The sequence below is a fragment of the Myotis davidii genome, unplaced genomic scaffold (genome assembly GCF_000327345.1).
Source record: "Myotis davidii unplaced genomic scaffold, ASM32734v1 scaffold150, whole genome shotgun sequence".
NCBI classification, from domain to species: Eukaryota; Metazoa; Chordata; class Mammalia; order Chiroptera; family Vespertilionidae; genus Myotis; species Myotis davidii.
Window position 1 is genome coordinate 699,452 of NW_006283437.1, and position 14,466 is coordinate 713,917.

The 14,466-nt window shown below is 48.9% G+C and overlaps 1 long non-coding RNA gene across 1 annotated transcript; it reads left to right on the top strand.

Annotated features, from left to right (window-relative positions):
* The first annotated feature begins 8,856 nt into the window (after positions 1-8,856).
* LOC107183093 lies at positions 8,857-14,016 on the top strand. The gene is made up of 2 exons (XR_001513868.1): positions 8,857-10,455; positions 13,785-14,016. It is a non-coding gene; the product is annotated as an uncharacterized LOC107183093 (long non-coding RNA).
* The last annotated feature ends 450 nt before the right edge of the window (positions 14,017-14,466 follow it).

Below are 14,466 nucleotides of genomic sequence, written 5' to 3' on the forward strand. Positions count from 1 at the left end.
AAAGAAAGCAACGGATGCGTTAGCTGTCCTTTCATTGTAAGGCCACACGGCCCTAGAGCCAAGAGCCGCGGGGAGGATTGCCCGGGCTGGCAGATGACATTAAAGTCACCAGCAAACCTCCAAGGGACCCACAGTAAAAGCCACAGTGGGCCATACCCTTCTCGGAGTGCTGGCCCAGCCACCCAGGACCATAACCCAAGTGGGGGAGGGAACATGAGTTCTGCCAGTGTGGGTTTCGGCAGCAGAGGCCAGAGGCGCCTCCGTGACCAGGCAGGAGGGCCGTGAAGGTTGTGGGGGATGCCCCGTGAGGAGCAGGAGCACGTGGACCTGCCCCCGCCCCCAATCAAGAGGACGTGTCCGATTTTCCACGCACTTAAATGCCAACGTGTGAAGGAGAAAGACAGCACTGGCAGCAAATTTGAACCTTAAATTGGATTAAATATTTATCCAAAAGAAATTGAGCCAACCGGAGAGAGAGTGCTCTGAATGAGAAGTGAGCAAGTTACCTTAACTGGGAGTTAGGATTTTCCCAGCTCGGCCTTCAGTGGGGTGGGAGCCCATGAATAAGCCATTTATAGGCAAATGAGAAAGCCCACGTTTTGCACACTGAGTTGTATGCAGCAGATACTGCTGGTCACCCTGATTTTAGTGTCTCCGTTCTCTCTGCACAGCCATTTGTTCAGGGAAGTGGCTCTCCCCCGCGGCTCAGAAACAAATACCCATTAGTTCACCCTGGTCCCTGGGCCCTGTTGTCTTGTCAGTGATTGGTTTAGGCATGGGCTTCTGCAATAGCCTTGCCCAGGAGATATTGGGACATCTACTGGGGGCATCTGGGAAGGTTTTGCTCCTGGAGAAGGAGAGACACACAAGAGAACGTTTCTAATCTGAGGCAGGTAAGGACTGCAGCTGTGGCAGGCGACTTGGGGGCAGGGGGCCGGTTGGCTGAGGACTGGCAGACACATTGTGAGGGCAGAGTGGGAAGCTAGAAGGAAACTGGCTCCTTGATGATGCGGTTGGACCACCTCCCTGCACCCCCTTGTTATGTTTGAGATGAATACCTGTTCCTTGCAGCCAAAAGCAATCTGAATGAGGCAGCGTGTGGGTGAATGTCCCACTCTTCTACCTCTGTTTCATAAATGTATCCGTGTGCGTGTGAGAGGGAAAGTGGCGCTAACAGCCATTAGCATTGACAACACCTGGATCTCTTCTTGCAGCAAGCGTGTTCCCTGACCACTGAAGCCCCTCCCCGGCTGACAGTGCAGCTGCTGCACATGTTAGCATCTCCTCTTATTCGCCTTCAAGGCCTTTCCTAAGGGAAGAGATGAAGCCACGTTTGTTAATTCTTCTTGAACATGAACTAAAGGATCCCTTTTGCACTTTAAAAACATGTTATCCTATATAATAAAGAGGTAATATGCAAATTGACCATCACACCCTCGCACAAGATGGCAGCCCCCATGTGGTCACAAGATGGCTGGCAGGGGAGGGCAGTTGTGGGCGATCAGGCTAGCAGGGGAGCAGTTAGGCATCGATGAAGCTGGCATGGGAGTGGTTAGGGGTGATCAGGCTGGAATGCAGAAGTGGTTAGGGGCAATCAGGCAGGGAGGCAGGCGAGCGGTTTTGAGCCAGCAGTCCCGGATTGTGGGAGGGATGTCTGACTGCAAGTTCAGGCCCCCACAGGGATCGGGCCTAAACTGACAGTCAGACATCCCCTGAGGGGTCCCAGATTGGAGAGGGTGCAGGCTGGGCTGAGGAACATCCGCCCCCCCTCCCCCCGTGCACAAATGTCATGCACCACGCCTCTAGTTAAACTGTAAAAAGGCAGGTGAAGGTGAAGGGATTAGCTAAAGGAAGTATATGCATAACTTGTGGACATAGACCAGGGGTGGGCAAACTTTTTGACTCGAGGGCCACAATGGGTTCTTAAACTGGACCGGAGGGCCGGAACAAAAGCATGGGTGGAGTGTTTGTGTGAACTAATATAAATTCAAAGTAAATATCATTACATAAAAGCGTATGGTCTTTTTTTTCAGTAGTTTTATTCATTTCAAACGGGCCAGATCCAGCCCGCGGGCCGTAGTTTGCCCATGGCTGACATAGACAATAGTGTGGGGAGGGCTCAAGGAGGGCGGATGGGTGGAGGTGGGCAAAAGGGGCAGCAAATGGGGGACATCTGCAATAGTGTCAACAATAAAAAATTTAAATTAAAAAGTGTGAAGCCCTGGCCAGTGTTTCTCAGTGGATAGAACATCTGCCTGTGGACTGAAGGGTCCTAGGTTTGATTCCAGTCAAGGGCACATGCCCGGATTGTGGGCTCAATCCCCAGTAGGGGGCATGTAGGAGGCAGCCAATCAATGATTCTGTCTCATCATTGATGTTTCTGTCTCTTTCTCCCTCTCCCTTCCTCTCTGAAATCAATAAAAATATTTTAAAATAAAATAAAGTAAAATAATGTGAAAAGAATATGCTTCTAGGGTTGGCTGGTGAGTGAACTGGGAGCATCCAATATCAAACTCACTGCCCCGTTTTGGCTTTTACTAGGATCACCTTTGCCTTTTGCTAATGGAACAAAGGGAGCCTTATAACATACAATTCTTTCAAAAAGAAGTGGATTTTAACTGCTGAGCTGATCCAAGATATAAGGCTCACACTGACGGGGCTGTATAATTTGGCTCTCTTTTCAACATTCAGACTTCTCTCTGACTCTCCAAAACTATCAACTTTGGTTGAGCCTATTCCCCTCCCCCTACCCCCCCAATCAATTACATTTCTTGGAGTTTACTCTGTCAAATTGTTTCAGGGTAATTTACTAGCTGGAGAGAAAGAGTGCGGGCATGAGGAAGAGAAGGAGAGATAGAGGGCAGGAGAGGGAGAGGGGGGACAGATGAGGACAGGGGAGGAGAGAGTCCTTCCAAGGACTGTTTTCATTAGAAAATATTTCACAATTTTAGATTCAATGCAATACTTAAGCCATGTCTTTCCTTTTGGAAATGCTATTATGTTCTAAGGTAACTTCAATGGGTGAGTTGGAATCTGGGATGGAAGATAAAATTGTCACTTCTTCAACTTGAACAAGCTCAGATATCTGTTTAACATAGGGTTCTTTGAAAGGGGCTTATTGGAAAATAACATTTCTGTTACTAAAGTTTGAAAAAAATGACATTACATAAGAACAAACAAATGCACACAGTTCAAATATTAAGTCCTAATCTTTAGTGTCACGTGGCAGGTAGGAATAACATTTAAATGAATAACATAGTAATAGTTATGAGGAGTTCCTATCCAATATAACAATAACAACGAAAAACAAACAAACAAAAACCCCAAATGTTGAGTGGCTAACCATTATAGACATACTTGCCTTAAAGAAATGTTTGCTGCACGATTGGATGAGTTAAGGTCAGGAATGTGAAAATGGTGCCAACGGGAGGAATTATAATGCCTGCTTCTTGAGTTAGTCAAGTGCATTGGCTATCCTTATTGAGGTACTGATCCTCCTCTGGAGGAGCAAATTACTGTCCCCATTTCAGTGGGTCAAATAGAGATGGAAATTTTGAAGACTTTGCAGGCTAGATGGTCATTGTTGCAACTACTCAACTCTGCCATTGCAGTATGTAAGGCCATAGACATAAGGAAATGAATAGGTGTGCTGTGTTCCAATAAAACTTTATTTACACAACAGGCGGTTAACCAGATTTGCCCCGAAGGGCATCATTTTTTGAATTCTGCTCTATAGCATTCAGAATGAAAGGGCACAGCCACAAGCAACGTGTGTAACCCTAAAAAATACTGAATGGAAGAAGTCAGACACCAAAGAACCTTCCGTTTATATAAAGTTCAAAAGCATGGAGAACGGAAATATGTTGTTTAGGGGTATATATTAACCTGGTGAAATTATAAAGCAAAACAAAAAACTGGTTATTTAAGAGGCCAGGATCGTGGCTCCCTCCGGAGGCGGGGAGAGGGAGGTGTAATTGGGAGGGCCCACAAGGGGCGTCTGGTGCTGGCGATGATCTTCTTGACATGGTGGTGGTTTCCCACATGTTCACTGTACATGATGTGCTAAGTTATATATTTGTGTTTTACACATAAAGAGTGCATTCTATTTCTCAATAAAATGTTAGAGAAAAGTAGAATATTACGAATTATGCACCATGCTATTATGCTCCATTAACTAATTTGAGTTCCTTTCCTTTGGTCAACAAACATGAACCTTCATTCCTCCATCATTGTTATTAGTCAACTCATTGTCATTCAGCCCCGGCTGTACATCAGAATCTCCAGTGGAGTGTTTGTCCCCCCGCAGCCCCCAGTGCAGACAGCTGAGCTCACCCGCAGAGATTTCGATGCAGCAGACCCAGGTCGGAGCCCGGGCCTGGCGGTTGGCAGATGCCTCCCAGGCGATGGTGGTGTGCAGCTGGTGCCGAGAGCCGCAGCTTTAACCTACGCTATCTTGTTGCAGTTATGCAAAGTATTCCCCTTAGTCACACACTTTGCCCAATAGTCATCCAAACTGACAAGCTGAGCAATTTTTTTTAAATGCATTTGCCTTGAAATTAGGTATCCTTTGAGTAAAAGAGTCTGGTATCTCATCTGGCTTTTGTTCTAGCCGCCGTTCACCCACGCCTACACTGAAACACCTTGAAACTTCTTTCTGGATACGCTCATTTCCTCATTTTAAGCCAAGTGTGCATTCTTGGCTCCTTACCGCCAGTCCCATCTCTGGTCCTTTCTCTGGCGGGCGGGCAGGCGCTGCGGCGGGCTGGCCACCCACCCTAGGGTAGATAAGTGCCTGTGTATCCCTCGCCTTTGTTTTCTGGGCTCTAAGTCAGCATCCCATCATGAAAGAACATCCCTCCCATCCTCTGCTGACTCATCTTTAGCAGCATTTACTGGAGAACTTTATCAATAGCCTTTTCAACAGCTACTTAAATTAAATGTGTGCCTCTTATCCTCAGTCTTTATTTACCCTCCCAACAACCTCTGGCGATTGCAAACATTTCAGATTGCCGTGCTCTTGGAGGAAGTGTGCCCTTCTTCCCAAGAGGTTTACAATAAATGCTAACTAGTTTGTTCATTGGGAGGTAATCTCCACTTCTGTGAAAGCCAGGGTAGCCGTAAGTCCCTGTTTGTCCTGGACAGTCCTGCGATGCGCCTGGCAATTGTCATTGGTGCTCCCTTTTACTTCAAAAAACGTGTCGGTGTGGATGATGGATTTTGTGGTGACCTTATTAAATATTAAAGTCTGTGCAGTGCAGCTGAAAGGTAACGAGAGGAAGCGTCGGAAGACCCCGACCTTCATTCCCGAGGCCACACACTGGCCGTGGGTTTGATAATTACAAGCCCTCACCTCCAAGTGCGGTCTCCCGGCCGGCAGCGGCAGCAGCAGCAGCAGCAGCGTCTGGCCTGAAGTCATGACCGCCCAGGCCCACCTCAGAGCTGCTGCACCAGATTTCCATTTTAGCCGGACACCCAGCATCAGAAACAGTGTCAATGCATCCACTCCGCTCGATTGTAATAACAAATCCGCGGGAACCGCAGAGAAGTACATTAAAAAGATGTGCTTCCCTGTAGAGTGACTTGCTTTTCTTTTTAGAAGGTGAATGAGTGGAATTTACAACCCAATTAAAGTGCTACAACATCCGGAGCTGTGGGCTGTGAGGAGGGTCCCTGCTTCAGATGCCGTGATTGGAGGAGGGCCGTCTGCACCACTGGGCCACGTGAGCAGCCGGCACCAGGGAAGCTGGGCTGGCTTCATGTCCAACTAAGGGGTTTGGGTGGGCAGCCGTAGCATCTAGAGCAGCGGTTCTCAACCTGTGGGTCATGACCGCTTTGGGGGTCAAACGACCTTTCACAGGGGTCGCCTAAGACCATCGGAAAACACATATGTAATTACATATTGTTTTTGTGATTAATCACTATGCTTTAATTATGTTCAATTTGTAACAATGAAATTGGGGGTCACCACAACATGAGGAACTGTATGAAAGGGTCTTAGCATTAGGAAGGTTGAGAACCACTGATCTAGAATGTGTTTTACTGAATGCGGTGCATTCTCCTCTGGTCTCTGTGAGTATTAAAAGTGTTTACTCATTACTCTTTGATAATGGCAACTCTTAAAATCCTGTTTCAATGCTCTTCATGGGTGCATCTCTAGTCCTTCGTACTCTCCGATCGAAGGCAGGAGAGTGGCAGTGAATACCGTGCAGCAGGCAGACTGCTCTCTGAGTCTGGCATCTCCTTGAAATTATGTTTTATCTCTAAATTAGAAATAAACTTCATCTCCTACTAAAAAACAAAGAAAGAAATGTACTTGTTTAAACAATCCAGATGCTGGCCTGGGTTAGAAGGTACTTAAGTGGCATATTTGCGATTATTGTAGAATTGCTCGCTACACATTTTGACTTGCACGAATGCTTGTCCCCGCTTTGCATTAAAAATCCTCACACAAATGAAAATGGGAAGAAAAAAAACTTCTCAATACCTGTTCTTGTCTCCTATTTTATCCATTCCCAGTCCCACATGAAGAGCATGTTTACCCACGCAGGACAATATAGTATTGTATTCCGATTTCTGGTAACAGCAACAAAGAAAAAGGCCTTTTCATTGACTTGAGAGGAAGATGGTTCTGGTCGCACTGAAACATAAGGAGCACGTCCACCGTGCTCTCTGGATGTTTGGGGGGCATGATAGCTACTGCTGTACCAGGAAGAGTCCTGTCCCCCCAAGTTCATGTGTTGTAATCCTAACCCCCGGAGCGATGCTATTGGGGAGCCTCATGGAAGAGCGCCTTTGCCCCGTGGGGGGCAGCCCACCTAGTGTGGGAGACACCTGCCTTGTTTCTTTTGTTTTGTTTTCTATATTTCTGATCACATTTCTTGCCCTAAAGCCTACCATCTGATATATTTATTAAAATTTTGTTTTATTGCTTAAAGTATTACAAAGAGTATTACGTATGTCTCCTTTTCCCCCCCTTGACCTTCCCCTGGCCTCTCCTACCCGCCACCTGCCTCGTTTTGAGAACTCCAGAGGCACAGAGGGAAGTGTCTCACCACGTGCTAGGTGTCCCTGGCCATTCTTTGGGCAAAGGACACACTCTGGAGGTGGCCCCTGCTGGCCAGGGGCAGTTTAGACTTCTGCTGGCATTGCTGGGATTGAAAGCAATGACGAACCACTACCCCCAGAGTAGAGCCTGGAGTCCCCACCTCATTGTGGCTGGTAAATTGCTAGTTGGATGGTACCAGGGTGACTCAGTGACCCTGCTGGCCTTTGGGAGACCCCAGAGAAGGAGACAACATTTGAAATCACTGGGATTTTATTCCCATTAGTCTCCACCAGACAGTGGTGGAGAGGCGGGTACATCACTCTCCCCACACCCGTCACCTCACCTCACAACTCCCAGGTGAGGTGACGGGTGTGGGGAGAGTTTACTGTTGAGGCAGGAAAGTTTAGCCTGAGAGTTTCTTCAGGGAGGGCGAGGGGGCGGGGGGGTTGGGGTATGTATATTTCTAAGGATCTTTTCCATCATAACAGGCAGGGAAACCAAGCAAACGGGCTTAAAAATAAGACGTTGGCTCGTGTCAGTGAAGAGTTCAGGGGTATTTTACTCAGGCACTGCGGTGAGACAGTATCAGGTTCCCAGCCGCCCTCTCACCTCTGGGCTCTGCTTTCTCTGTGTTAATCCCATTCTTGGCTGTGAGTCGGGATGTTAGAGGGTGAAGCAACCTCTGGTGAGGGCTTGAGAGAGGGTGTGTGGAGAAATGGCTATAACTGATCAGGGCCCCTGGGACTGTCCAGGAGTCATAGGAGGACCAACCTCCAATGGATTTGTGGCTCAGATCCAGCTCCATCCACAAGGCGACTTGCAGTAACCCCTGGCCTTGTTACACGCTTGTTGTAAACATTAGCTTACCATACCTCACACTCAGAGCCACCAGATTGGAAACAGAGTAAAGCCAGGTTTCCCCAAGCCCATTTCTCAGCATAGCACCATGAGTAAAAGCAACACTCCTCCTTCCCCAGAGAGCACAAATACGGCCGTGCTTATTGAAGGGTCTCCAGACAGTGGTGGAGAGGCGGGTACATCACGCAATAGACCTTTGTCCATCTCTCTCCCCACAGCCCCACATCTTGTGGCAGTTCCCCATCTCTTGTCCTTCTATCCCGCTCACACCTCCAGTTACTTAGTTCTCCTGTTTTACTCACCCCTTCCCGTCTTTTTAAAAAAATATATATATATTTTAAATTGATTTCAGAGAGGAAGGGAGAGGGAGAGATAGAAACACCAGTGTTGAGAGAATCATTGATTAGCTACCTCCTGCACGTCCTCTACTGGGGATGTGTGGGATTGAGGCCGCAACCAAGCCAAGTGCCCTGACTGGGAATTGAACCGTGACCTCCTGGTTCATAGGTCGATGCTCAACCACTGAGCCATGCTGGCCGGGCCCCTTCCCGTCTTAACCTCCTCTTTCCGACTTCTTTTTCTTCTCTGCCTCACATCCCATCTGTGTCTTTTAAATACACCCCTGAGCCTGGACAACTTCTCTCTCTTTTCCATTCCTCTCAAGCTGACTCAATCCAAATCTCTCAATGTGCCATTTCTAGGGTCTGCACCTGGAGAAAACCACGCGGCCTGGACCTGGTGCCTGGCAAGTCCGTGGAGCAGGTGTTACACCCTCAGAACCACTCAAGCATCCTTTTACTTGTCTGTGGCCAGTTTCTTCTCCTGTCCCCTTCAACACACATCCCGTGTACTGGAGCCAGATCATGTCTGGACTTTCCAGTTTCAGGGACAAATAATTCCTCTCCTGCCTTGTTTTTGGTGTGTTTATTTAATTTGAATTGGGTTTCTTCCACATGGAATCAAAAGGCTCCTGACAAATAGAGTTAATGACCCCAAGGTCAGAGAAAGTCCTGGGGGGAGAGGAAAAACAGCCTCTTCTGAATGGATGGAACGTTGGGAATAGCTGGTGACTTGCCTTGGGGTTTGGTCTGTAAATTCCGAGCATAAGTATGGTCGTTGGGAAATACAGGCTGATCTCATAGAGAATATTCTGGAAGACAATTGATGAGAGTAGCTCTTCCTGTCTTTGCTCCACATCCTCCTTAGGCAAACAGAACTGCCTGCAGTTTGAAATGGACAATCAGACACCGCTAACAGCTGCAGCCTGAAACTTCGGTTCTTGGCAAAAGGATCCTGACACAAAAGCATTTCTTTGTGGAAAATTATGCATTCATCGGGCTCATTTGAAGCAAAATATGATTTGCATCTTAACTTCCTGTAACAAGCTCCACTTCTGAGGATTTCATAATGTCTGATTTTGTTGCACCAGATTGGTGGGGCACATGCTTTACCAAAAACAGTTTAAATTCAGGCCCAGGTTTTTCTTATTTTAAATAGCAACAGCTGCTAGGCATGGTAATTATTGTATTTTATCAAAATAAAGTCACCAAGTTGCTTCTGAATGTTCCTCGGAGCTGCTCCGCTGGGGGCTGGGGTCCTCGGGGCTGTCAGAAGCACAGCAGTGAGCCTCCAGGGCCGGGGGATGGCTGAGCAATTCCAAGGACAGAGGCAGGAAACAGTCCTGATGGAGGCAGACCCCGTAACATAATTCCCTCGAATACTTTCTCTCTGCAGTGCCCAGCAGTTCCAGATTTCTGAAAGATCAGAGGATATGGGAGGGAAGGAATTGAACACCAGGAATCAACTACGTATGGGGCACTGCTAGGGGAACATCATGGGTTACAGTGTGATTGAGTTCCTTTAGGGAGAATCCAGATCAGGCCATTCTGCTTACAATCCTCTTCCAGTGGCTTCTTATTCCTGTGGTCTCAACCTCGGCTGCCCATTGGAATCCTCAGAGAGCTTAAAAACAGACAAACAAACCCCACTGCCCGGGTTGCTGCCCAGCCCAATTATATCAGAACTGGCAGGGGTGGGGTCTAGACATCAGTGTTTGTTTAAAGATCCTGGATGACTCCGATGTGCAGTCCTGGCCACAGCCAGGGCGGCCCTGACTGATCTCAGACCATCTTCAAACACCCGCCCTGTCCGAACTCAGGGTAAGTTACTGGTCTTTCAGTTCCTTGGTCTGCTTTCCACCACAGGAAGATCCAGCTTCCCATGTCCCAGAGGAACCTCTGCCAGCTGGCCTCTGCCCACCGCGCCAGTCTCTCCTGGACCCTGCCCTTCTCTCCCATGGCCCTTCCGTTCTTTTCTGGCCCTTAAATACATCCTTCCTTCCAGAACCTCTGCACCTGTAGTCTCCTGTACCTCCTTCTGATAACGTTTTCTTTCCCCAGGTCCTCCCACATCCAACTTACCATGCAGGCCTGAGGAGAAGGCCTTCTGTGACAAGCTGTCTCTAACCTCGCCTGGTGGTTGCCATGTCATTACTGCACTGTTTCCAGTGTAGCAGGTCCCGCCTGAAGTCATCTTGTTTGCCTACTTCAGAGGTGGGGACCCTTTTTTTCTGCCAAGGGCCATGTGGATATTTATAACATCATTCGCCGGCCGTACAGAATTATCGACTTAAAAATGAACCTGCTATATTTGGTCATACATTTCATCAACTCACCCCAAAGCCTTGGCAGGGTCGGACCAAATGATTTTTCGGGCCTTACCCGGCTCGTGGGCCGGGTGTTCCCCAGCCCTGATCTACTTGCTCTTTGTCTCCCTGGGAGAAGGTAAGGTCTGTGAGACCTGAGACCTCCTCACTATTCTTCAGTGCCGGATCCCAGAGGGCTGGCAGGGAGCAGGTGTACAGTGAGTATCTGATGAATGACAACAATGAGTGCTTGGTAGGTCATGTGGTAAATATTGGTTAAATGAATGAATGACCTCATTTGATCCTTCAGACAACAGGTGTTGTCGGCACTGTCTTGCAGATAGATAATTCACCAGGGTCAGAGGTTAAGTAACTTTATTAAAGGAGTAGGGTGTTGGGGGAGAAGGGAGAGCAGACATGTTTTGTTTAGATTATGGATTTTTGGTCACTCAGCCATCGCCAGAACAGGCAAGTCCTTCACTAATTGGTGAGGACATGTAATTAGGTGTTAATTGTGGGATTCTGAAGGGACTAGTTTAAAACCATCTGTAGCAGCCTTTATGAAATCTGACTTTCTGACCTTCAAGAGGGTGATGGGAGGGCAATCATGTTCATTTGGAAACCAGGGGAGAACTTCATTATTTGGGGTGATGTGCTCTTAGCATGTCTGCAGGAGCTGGGAGCTGGGGAGTGGAGCAGTTCTCCCCACCTCAGGGACTTCCCTGCTGTTGACTCATAGCAACTGTCATCTGGTCTCTACAGAGATCTGCACCCCACACTGAAACCAGAAACGGCATGAGTCACACAGTGGCAGTCCCAGCGGCCAGCCAGCCAGTGTAGCAGGGCAGAAGGGAATGGGGCTTTTAGCGTCCTCGGTACAGCTGGCTTCCTTTGCACAATTGGTCTGGAGCCTGTATCAGTATGGAAATCAAGGGCGCCTTGGTGCTCAGTTTTGCATCTGGGTGTAAAAATAACAACAATAGGTTGTATATTTGTCTGCCTGGGCTGCTGTAACAAAATGCCACACACTGCTGGCTTCAACAGAAACATTTCCTCACAGTTCTGAAGGCAGGTGGTCCAAAGTGCAGGTGTGAGCAAGTTTGGGTTGTACATGGCCATTCCTGTGTGTGTCCCCGAATTCCCTGTCCTTATAAGGAGACCAGCGTGTTGGGTCAAGCCCCCCGCCCCCCCCAACAGCCTCTTTCTAACTGATTCACTTCTTTAGAGGCCCTATCTCCAAATACAGTCACATTCTGAGGTCCTGGGGTTAGGCCTTTAACATTCGAATTTTGGGGGACACATTTCAGCTCATAACAGGTAACATTTATTGAATGCTTACTGCATGTGAGCCTCATGGCAAGTTATTTTACAAACATCAGCTCACACACTTTCCCCAACCACGCTATAAGACTGGAACCCCGGTTTGAATCTAACCTACAGAAAACCGGAAGGGCAGTGAGTTAGGAACACTCGTAGGGAGTAACAGGGTTGGGCAGCATGAGCTGGCAGAGAAGTGGAGCCTCACTCTACGGCTGAAGCCTGAGGGTTGAGGACTTTACATCTGAATTGCCTTGAACTTGAAGGGCCAGCATCACAGCAAAGACTGCAGCTTCTCCTCCTGTAGTTGACCTCAGCTCCTGCCTGGCCTACTGCAGGAGGTGACAGCTCTTCTGACTAATAGTGCTGCCCTGCGTGGGGCTCTCTTTGGCCTTGTCTGGGGTCCCAGGCAGAAACACAGAGAGGGCTGGCTCATTTCCCTGCCGGAGAAGCAGGGAGTGTGACTCACTGAAGGGCTTTGAGCTGAGCTCTCTCTTGACAGAATTCCTCTCCTCTCAGGGTCCAGATGTCTTCCCTGTCAACCAAGCTCCCCTGGGAGGCACGTCCGTTGCTTCTGGCTTTTTTCCCCTCTCCCTGTGTGTTTGTTTAGCTTCTAAAAAGGGATTTGTTGCAGGAGCCTCTGGGCACACATTCAAAAACACCCAAATCACAAGGAGAAAGTTATCCAAACGCACGTTGTGCCCATCCATGCAGAGTTGCCTCCACCTGTACTGAGGAGGGCTTTTCCCAAACCTGAAGGTCGGTGGCAGTGTCCTTTGCCAAATCTGAGCAGCGGAGACCCCAGATCATCTCCTGAGTACTCGGGGAGGTGGGCTCAGAGAAGCAGCCTGTGGGGGCTGCATACAGTGATGATTAAAGCAGGTGATCCTGGGAGGCGAACCCACTCCCACACCCCTTGGCATTGCTCATGCTGATCCTTCGGCCTCCTGTCAGTCCCTTCCCTGCTGCCAACATTTGACAACTGTTTCTCAGTCTAAACGTGGGAAGTCATCTGTTTTCATGAAGTGTTGCCCCGTTCTCAGAATTGACTTCTTTCCCCTCTGCACTGGTAGCGCCATGTACACACCTTTCACGCATGCGCTTAAGAAAGGTTTTGTTCCCCAGTTACTGGGTGCTGGCCTCTAGTTAACAATGGAGAGGCAGTGGTGAGCACACGCTAGGTGTGGGCATTCATGCATCTTACTTTCTAGGCTGCAGAGACAGACAAGAAAACTCTCACCCGAGTATTTACCACTCCCCACCAGGCTCTGAGCTGTATGATCATCATACTGGCCATCCTCCTCCCCTTCCTCCTCCACCTCCTCCTCCTCCTCCTCCTCCTCATCCTCCTCCTCCTCCTCTTCCTCCTATTCTTACCAAACCCCTTATCCCTGGCTCCTCAGGTACCACTTACAACCCACCATGCCTTCCGCACTCTGTGTACCGCCTCCTCCACCCCACACAGCCCACGGGACCTAGCACTGTGCCTGCCACATGGTGACACTTGACTCATCTTTGCTGAATTTGGACACCTCTGTATTGTCATATTGACTAATTCTAAAAAAGCCTGGGCAGGAGATATTTATGACAGAACCCCAAGGGGACCCCGATAGGAATAGATTTTTCCTGGGTTCCTTACCTCCTATCTCCCAAACACATTCAAACACACACACAGGTCTAACTAGACAAACAGGAATGACTTCCAGTGGTCATCACGGAGGAAATGTACCAGGAACTTGGTGATGAAGGAGAAGATGGTAAGGTGTGGTAGAGTTCAAAGATGGCCACCAATTCCTCTCTCATCAAGAAATGGAGTCTATTGCTTGACCTCTTGAGTCTGGGCAGATCTTCCTATGCCGCTGAGTTCCAAGCTTGAGCCTCAAGAAGTTTTCCCATTTGGCTTCTCTGTCTTGGAACCAGCTGCCAACTGAATGTGCCGCGCTAGACTGTTGGCTGATGTGAGAGGCACATGGACTCACCATTGCCCCAGATGACAGCCGGCCAGCTTCCAAAGCAGAGCTCCCTGGGGACTTGGCAGCTGATCTTAGACGCATGAGCGTGCCCAGCCAGGACCAGCAGGAGAATTGCCTAGCTGGTCCCAGTCTAAATTGCTACCTCTTGAATTGTGAGCTACAAATAAATGGTAGTTGTATTAAGCCATTAAGTTTTGGGTCGTTTGTTTCACAACAAAAGAGAACTCATTCATGAGGTGACGCAGAGGTTAGCCACAGCAGGACGTCACTGCCATCCGAGGTGGAGGCACAGAGGGAGGAGGCAATGTGACGGCCCCGTGCACTCAGAGCGCTCAAAAGAGGGGAATAAGGACGCAGGGGTCTCATGGAGGCTTAGAGGCACGGAGGAGCTGGAGGAGAGGCGGTTGATGGAAGCAGAGGGGCGGGGGGACAGGCACCCCGGCTTCTCCCTTCTGTCTGCCCTCCAGGCCCCTCCTGGGCTTGCCGTGAGCTGAGCCGAGCTGCCATCAGTTGAGACAAGAGCCTGAGATGCAGGCTTCAGGGGTCAGCATTGTGCAGCGCAGGGCAGCGCCAGGCAGGCCTGGGACTGGACCCGAGCACAGGCAGGAGCAACAGCGTACATCCTTCAG